Source organism: Saimiri boliviensis, chromosome 10, assembly GCF_048565385.1.
Source record: "Saimiri boliviensis isolate mSaiBol1 chromosome 10, mSaiBol1.pri, whole genome shotgun sequence".
NCBI lineage: Eukaryota > Metazoa > Chordata > Mammalia > Primates > Cebidae > Saimiri > Saimiri boliviensis.
The window spans coordinates 71,369,337-71,378,237 of record NC_133458.1 but is presented as its reverse complement, the minus strand read 5'-3'; positions in this window follow the sequence as shown (position 1 = coordinate 71,378,237).

The following is an 8,901-nucleotide window of genomic DNA, read 5'->3' as shown; positions in this document are numbered from 1 at the left end:
TATGTTTCCAAACCAATTAAATTGCAACTCACATTTGTTTAATGTCACTTTTCATTGGTTGTCTTTGGCTATGAAATTATCATATATATCACAAGAAATTAAATAATGGTTAATGTTATCACTACTAAGGAAATTTCTTGAGGAAATGGGCCAGAATTTCAGATTTTATTATGACATCGTTATATTATTATTATCATATTTGAATAAAAAATGCCAACAGCCTAAGATATTAGACCCTAAAATTCCTATAGTAAGGTTGACATTTTACTAAAAAACCTTTAGTGAGGTTGACAATGAGCACTTTCTTGAACACTTTCTTTGTGTTCACCTTGGACGCAGATGAAAACACATTACCACCCATACATCATGATTCCTTAATGGAAATGAACAACTGTCTTTTGATGAGATTTTTCAGTTCCTACCCAAGTGAAAATAAACATTAAAAACCACTCAAAACCAGCAGAAATGTCAGTAGCCTTGAAAACATGTTGAATCTACTAAATGATGTGAAAATGATGTGAGCGGTCTTAATAACAAATCCAGCAACAAAATAATAAAGCTCAACAACGAATCATGAGACATCATTTTCATGTTTACTGCTACCATTAAGATAATGGCTATAACACAGGACTGGTTGTCAAATAATGCAATATATCTAGACATTATTTATTAACATATTGTTTTCCATAAATGTAAAAGGATGCTTTACTATCTAAGACAAATAGTCTACTGAATGGCAAAATCTCAAGTTTTTATCCATTTCACATAGCTATGTTATTTACTATGTTTCTACCCAAATATAGATAGATACAGATATAGAAAGATATTTGGTAGAATTGCCCTTGATTCAGTCTTTTTCTTTTAAGTGCATTTTAAAGATAATAATTTTTTAAATTATAAATTTGTGATTAGAAACAAAAATAAACTTTAAATCAAAAATAATTTATCATGTTCTTATGCAACTCTCCTTACCTATTTGAGTTTCAGTTTTCTCTTCTACCTAAATGGGTCTTGTACAAGAAAGGCATGTCAAATTCTAAAGTCTCTGAATGTCAGTTTTCTAGTAATTCTTTACTAAGTATCCTGCCTCCAATCTCTTTTCAATCTACCTGCACTATAATGCCAGATTACCTCTCCTAAACCAGCCTTCTCATAACTTTATTGCTAAGCTCAAAATCTCTTACCGGCTTCCCAGGGCCTAAGAATCTGAAATGTGTATGATATTTATAGCTTTATGCACTTCAGCCTTATAATTTGTATCTTCCATTACTGAACCGTTCAGAACACTATTTTCTAAACATGTAACAAACATGTTTCTTTTTGCTCATTGGCAATATGACTACCTGTAATACCCTTCTTCTGTTCTCTGTTTTTTTCAGTCTTCTGGGTCTGGCTTAAATCTCACCTTCATGGATGGGTCATACCAACTTCCTGTAAACTCTCACATGGTCAGGACAATTTTAGTATTCATAATTTTTAGGATTGTTAGTTACATGTTATAGATAGGTATAAAGTCCACAAGCCCAACTAGATTGTATCTGGAGTTGAACTGAAGATAGTTTGAATGTCTGGATGTGGCAACTGGGGTATCAAGGAGATACTAGAATGGTAAAAAATCCAAACAGCCCTGTCAAGTAAAATCTCAAGACCATGTATTTTGTTGTCAGTTAATTTAGAAAATACAGTACAGCAATTACGACAACTTTCTGAAATGAGAATGTAATATTTCGATAACTAAAGCAAGCATTGATATATGTTGATTGATGAGTGAAAACAATGGATATGCACCCAAGTGTGGTAGTTGTCAGGCATGTAGACACTGGAGCTGGACTGCCTAGCTTTCCATCCCAGCTCTGCCACTTCATAGCTTTTGGGAGTTACATAACTTCTCTCTTCCTCAGTTTTCTGATCTGTAAAATGGGATTCGTATTACAGCCTCTTCCTTGTATGAGTGTCATGAAAATTAGAATGAGCTAATATACATAAAGTATTTATAACAGTGATTGGCACATAAGAAATATTATATACATAACTGAGCATGGTGACTCATGCCTATAATTCCAACATTTTGGGAGGCCAAAGTGGATGAATTACCTGAGGTCAGGAGTTCGAGACCAGCCTGGCCAACATAGGGAGCCTTGTACCTACTAAAAATACAGAAAAATGGCTGGGCGTGATGGCAGCTGCCTGTAATTCCAGCTACTCGGGAGGCTAAGACAGGAGAATCACTTGAACCTGGGAAGTGAAGGTTGCAGCGAGCCAAGGTCGTGCAAATGCACTCCAGCCTGGGCAACAAGAGTGAAACTCTGTCTCAAAAAAAAAAAAAAAAAAAAAAAGGAAAGAAAGAAATATTATATACATATTAGCTATTTTATCAATAATGCTATTTAAGCATTAGAAACTGGATCCATATATTAAGTTCTTAAACAAATGAGTTGATTGCAATAAAAATAAAGTACAATCTTTAAGATACCAAGTCACACAGTGTAAGCATGCAATGTATCAGTGATAGCAACAAATTTGTTCTCATACACCCTGTTGCTTGTTTGTGACTCTTGGGTTCAATTTTTAGGTCAAAGTATGTGACCTGAAACTGCTGAGCAAGGCTGAAATTTGTTCAGACAGGGATCAAACTCAGACCTTGGCCTCTTCAATAACGCTGTCCAACCGAAAACTGGGTAGATGGTGGTGCCATGTATTACCTAATGAGATCTATTAACTCTTTTAGGTCCCTTTGAGAGCACTGCAAACCTGCACCTTCCTGAACACAGAAGAGAAGCTGGCTCACTAAACATTATGAATGTATACCTAGACAGCGTAACACAGCACTTTGCCAAGAGCACACTTTCAATCATTGTTTGTTTAGTTGATTAAAGGAGTCTTAAGCCATTAAAGTAACAATTAGGCTTCAGTTGTTCCCTAGGCAGCCTCTTTCCCCTTCTAAATATCATATTTCATCTTGCGAAAGCAGACCTTCAAATGATAACAAAAGCAAAACACAGGATTCTTTGAAAACTGTACCCTGGCTTGTCAGAAAATAGAGATTGTTTTCTTACTTTTTTTTTCTTAGAATATCTGACAATGGGTCTTTGTAACTAAAAATATACCTTGCATTTTATATAGAATCAGATGTTATTCTTTTTATATAATTCAGATAGTTCCAGGTGGGATCTTCATTTAGGCACCCATTTGGGGGACATTATTTTAGGGATAGCACTTGTCATAATACTTAGAGCAAAGGCTTCTTAACCAGAGACAATTATGTTGACTTTATTTCTCTTGAACTATATTTTTCAGTAGCCATAAATATATATTTTCATGTATTAAAATAGAAATTCTTTACTAGACTTTCTTTTCTCTCTGTAACTTTTTGAAATTGAATAGTAAATAAAAAAATCTATAGAATTTATGTGTCTTGTATTTTTCTAAGGATTTTATAGAATACATTTTTTCACTACAATTCATTATGTTAACTCCTATGTACAAATTGACTTCTTTTATTCTCCCAATAACTGTGTATTTTTACCCCACCCATGTTACAGATTGACAATGAGTCACGGAGAAGTCAAATAAATTGGCCCTATCAAGGGGCAGAGCTGGGACTGGGGAACTAAGGCACCATATATTTCAAAGTCTTTGCTCTGTAGAAACAGTCTTTCTTTAGGGACTGCACCAGGACAGCAGAATGCCTGAGGCCACGCAAATGAGTGACCCATGACTAGTCTACAGGAGAGAGGACGCTAACACTGACCTCATCAGACCTGAGCCAGTTGCACCAGGTTTGGGTGGCTGGAATTCTTTAGGCAAATATTTTGAGAAAGCCCTATCTACTTGCAGAGCCATCAGTAGCTTCGGGTTGTTAGATCAGCTCCCACATTCTACTGAAAGACATGTGTCTATTCTTCAGATACTAAGACAATTCACTTACTTGTTCAACTAGCCATTGACAAAGATTTCTTAAGTACCACATCTGCCAGGCACTAGGAAAACCATATGAACCATAAGGATTCCTACACCCAAGGGCATTGTAGCCTATTTGTGAACACAGAAATTCAATTTACAAATACTGTTACTTTAATATCTATACTTATTCATATGATTCTGAGAATAGATACATGACTTCTGGGGCAGGGACAAATTATTTGTACTTACTTATATCAATAATGGCATCATCTCCCCTTATCCTAATTATTCCCCCTTATAAGGTAATGCAGTGAAAGCCAGATGTTATCTTATACTTGCCAGGGTCTGTATTATAGGTAAAGAACCCCATAAGAATCTGAGAGTTTTTATAGAAAAGGGATAGCTCCCTTCTGAGACAGAGAAAGAAACCTTTGCTTCCTAATATACACGAACTATCTTTTGGGAGAGAATAGGAAGGATCCTGAGTTCTAACCCTTCAGCATGTAAGTAAATGTCTATAGGGGAGTATAAGACAAATTTCTTCTTGTTTTACAGCCCCTGGAATGTCTTCATGCTCCACCTTTTCTCATGTCTTCTCATCACTCTTGAAATAGAAACATATCTCCAGAGAGGCAAGTTCATTACTATTTTTCAGTTACCTTTAAATATCAAGGCTTGTCCTTAAACCCAAATCTCAGTAAAATTTACCCCAAAAGTCCTAACCAGGCAGAAACACGAAAATATTCGTGCTTCTTCACTTCCTTCTGATCTTTGGTCTTCAGAGAGTTTCTTCAAAAGGAAAAGATGACAATACCTTTTCCAGGACAAAGACTATGCCCAGCTTTGGTTACATGCCTTTTTCTGAATCAACCAATGTCAATGTAGAGGAGGAAAACCACACTCCAGATGGATTAAAGATTTAAACATAAGACCTAACACCATAAAAATCCTAGAAGAAAACCTAGGCAAAACCATTCAGGACATAGGCAGAGGCAAAGACTTCATGATAAAACACCAAAAGCATTGGGAACAAAAGCCAAAATAGACAAATGGAACCTAATTAAACTCCAGAGCTTCTGTACAGCCAAAGAAACAATCATTAGAGTGAACCAGCAACCAACAGAATGGGAAAAAATTTTTTCAATCTACCCATAAATCATTCTACTATAAAGACACATGCACACGTATGTTCATAGTGGCACCGTTTACAATAGCAAAGACCTGGAACCAACCCAAATGCCCATCAGCAATAGACTGGATAAGGAAATGTGCCACATATATACCACGGAATATTATGCAGCCATAAAAAATGAATTTGTATCCTTTGTAGGGACACAGATGAACCCGGAAACCATCATTCTCAGCAAACTGACACAAGAGCAGAAAATCAAACACCGCATGTTCTCACTCATAGGTGGGTGTTGAACAATGAGAACACATGGACACGGGGAGGGGAGCACTACACACTGGGGTCCGTTGGGGTGAAATGGGGGAGGGACGGGGGGTGGGGAGGTGGGAAGAGATAGCATGGGGAGAAATGACAGATACAGGTGAGGGGAGGAAGGCAGCAAACCACACTGCCATGTGTGTACCTATGCAACAATCTTGCATGTTCTTCACATGTACCCCAAAACCTAAAATACAATAAAAGAAATAAATAAAATAAATAAAATAAACCTTGAACATTCTAAAATAAAAACGTTACTTAGCATCACACACTGCGGTCAGTTGGGGGGGACTGGGGGAGGGACAGCAGAGGGTGGGGAGGTAAAACATGGGAGAAATGCCAGATATAGGTGATGGGGGGAGGAAGGCAGCAAACCCCCTTGCCATGTATATACCTATGCAACAATCCTGCATGATCTGCACATGTACCCCAGAACCTAAAGTACAATAAATTTTAAAAAAATTAAACAAGGGAGCTCAAGTTCTCCAGCCTAGTGGCTCCACTTCTGACTCAACAATATAAAAGTCCTTGAGCCAAAAAACACACTAAAGTTTGACTATGTTTTTGATTGGGACGGGGAAAGAAATTTCTATAGATGTAAGAGCAAAGTAAATAATATTATATCAATACATTTTCAGCCTTCAAAATTATAAAACAAAAGGTACACCTCATTCTGACCTTGAATAAAGGAGTGCCTAACCTAGTAATTGGGAGCCAGCAAAGGTTTATCTGAGAAAGGTTGATTGAGGTGAACCAGGTAAAGCAGGCATTGAGGAAAGCGCTCCTGAGATGAGGGGATAGCATATCCCTATGCCCCAAGGTAGAATCAGGAAGAATCATGGTGAGTCAAAGGAACTTAAGAATGGCCAATGTGGCTAAGATGCAGAGTGGGACAAGAGGGAAATTTTAAGATACTTTAAAAGGTATTCCATCATAGGTGGCCCAGTCAACCAAATTAAAAGCAATGGTCTTTATCAGAAAAGTAATAGGATCTATACATGGGTTTTGATGGTCAAATTTAAGTTTTGAAGATAGCACTCTGGCTGCACACCGTGAAAGGAATTGGAGCTGGGTTGGAGTAGGCAGGATGAGTACTAGGAGTTTTGTCTGGTGTTCATGATGACTGAATATGGGAACCTGAGATAAGACAGTAGTGATAAATATGGGGGGAGATGAAGGACTCAGTAGCCATTTAGAGTTAAAATTGAAAAGCACTAAGATTAGGAGGAAGGTTAGGATGTCTACTCCTACTACTGCTATTATATATGGTGTTGTATGTTCTAGCCAGTACAATGAATCACAAAAAAGAAATAAGGGCATACAAATTGGAAAAGAAGAAGTAAACCTGTCTTTCTTCACAATGTAATCACAGATATAGAAAACCCTACAGAATCTACAAAAAAAGTTGCAGGAAACAACAAATGTGTTTAACAATGTTGTACAGAGTCTAGAGTGTACTTCATATTATTTGGTGTTGGATTAGAAAGGGCATTCTTAATGTAAATTGCTAGCCCATAGAAATCAGTTAATAAATGTTATCTGTTATTTGGAAAAAAAAAAACAATGTTGTAAATACAAAATTGCCATATAAAAATCAATCATATTTCTTTATTCTAGCAATTAACAATTGGAAATTACAATTTTTAAAATAAAATATCATTTTGGTAGCATCAAAAAACACAAAATACTTCTAGCTAGATAATATTGATGAAAGATTTGTATACTGAAAACACAAAACATTGCTGAGTGTAAATAAAGATTGTGCAAATAAATAGAGCTATATTATATTTATAGATCAAAGGACTCATTATTTTTAAGAAATCAATTCTCTTCAAATTATGCTTCAGTTTCAATGCAATCCTAATCAAAATCCCAGTAGGCTTGTCTGTGAAAATTGACAAACTAATTCTACAGTTCCTATGGAAATATAAAAGATCTGGAAGAGGCAAAACACATTTGAAAAAGGAGAATACAGTTGAAAGACTAATAGTATCTGACTTCAAGATTTATTATAGCGCTGTAGTAATCAAGATCATGTTTTGGTCTTGGCATCAAGACAAGAAAATCAATTGGTGAGAATTGAGTTCAGAAATAAGCCTACACATAAATAGACAATTGATTTTTGACAAAGGTGCAAAAGCAATTCAACAAAGGAAGGACAGTCTTGTCAGTAAATGAGCTGGGTACAATTGAATATCCATATGGGAAAAAAGTACACTTCAATCTCAACATATACAAAATTAACTCCAAATAGATTAGTGACCTAAGTGTAAATCTAGAACTATAAAACATCTAGGAGAAAACGTAAAAGAAAAATCTTTGCATCTTTAGTTTAGAAAAGATTTCTTAGATATGCCACAAAAGCATGACCTATTGTAAAAAATAAAAAACAAAACTATAAATTAGATCTGATCAAAATTATAAACTTATGCTCTTTAAAATACACTATAAAAAGATAAGCTACAGTCTGGAAAAATATTTATGCATTATATATATGTTAAAGGACTTCCATACAAAATATGTAGAAAGTTATCAAAGCTCAATAAGAAAACATATAATCCAGTTTTATAAGACAGCCAAAAATCTGATTAGACACTTAGTCAATGAAGATATGTGGATGGCAAATAATGTCAGGAAAATATGTTCAACAACATTAGTCATTAGGAAAGCACAAATAAAAAAATAGCTACATACATATTTGAATAATTAAAACTTGAAAGTCTGGCTATACCTCTTGCTGGCAAGGATGTGAAGCAACTGGAACTCTGGTATACAACCACTTAGGAAAAATACTCCAGTAGTTAAAAAAAAAAGTTAAATATACATATACCACATATTGCAGCTTTTCCAGATATCCAAAAGATGAAAAAATAATATATCTATACAAGGATTACATATGAATGTTTATAATATATTTTTTCCAATAGTATCCCAAAGTAGGAATCAACTGAAATGCCCATCAACTGGTGGATAAACACATTTTTATGTATCTATATGAGGAAATATGACTCAGCAATAAAGAGAAAAAAATTGATACACACAATTCAAGGGCGAATCTCAAACTAATTATACTGAATGAAGCAGCTAGAACAAAGAACAAAGAAAATTGTATACTTTGTGATTCCATTTATATAAAATTCTAGAAAATGAAAACTAATCTTTGATGAGAGAAGCTGATCCATCAGTGGTTGATGAGATGGTTGGGGAAAAGTGAATGCGAGGGTATTACGAAGGAGTATGGGGAATTTTGGGGGGTAGTAGAAACATTCATTATCTTGATTGTTGTGGCAGTTATATAAACATATCAAATTTACGCCTTAAATATGTACAGTTTATCATATGTCAATTTTTAAAGTGTGTGTTCCAAACACCAAAGGACTTGGTGACTGGATATGCTTGGTAAACAGAAATAAAGTATCAAGAATGATTCCCTGGGTTCTGGTGTATACACCCATTCACCAGTTCTGGTGTTTTGGCAGCTAGCATTCCTCCTGGGGGTGCTTTGCATTGAGTGATTGCTGCAGAACTCTACAGAGGGCTATTGAAATTGA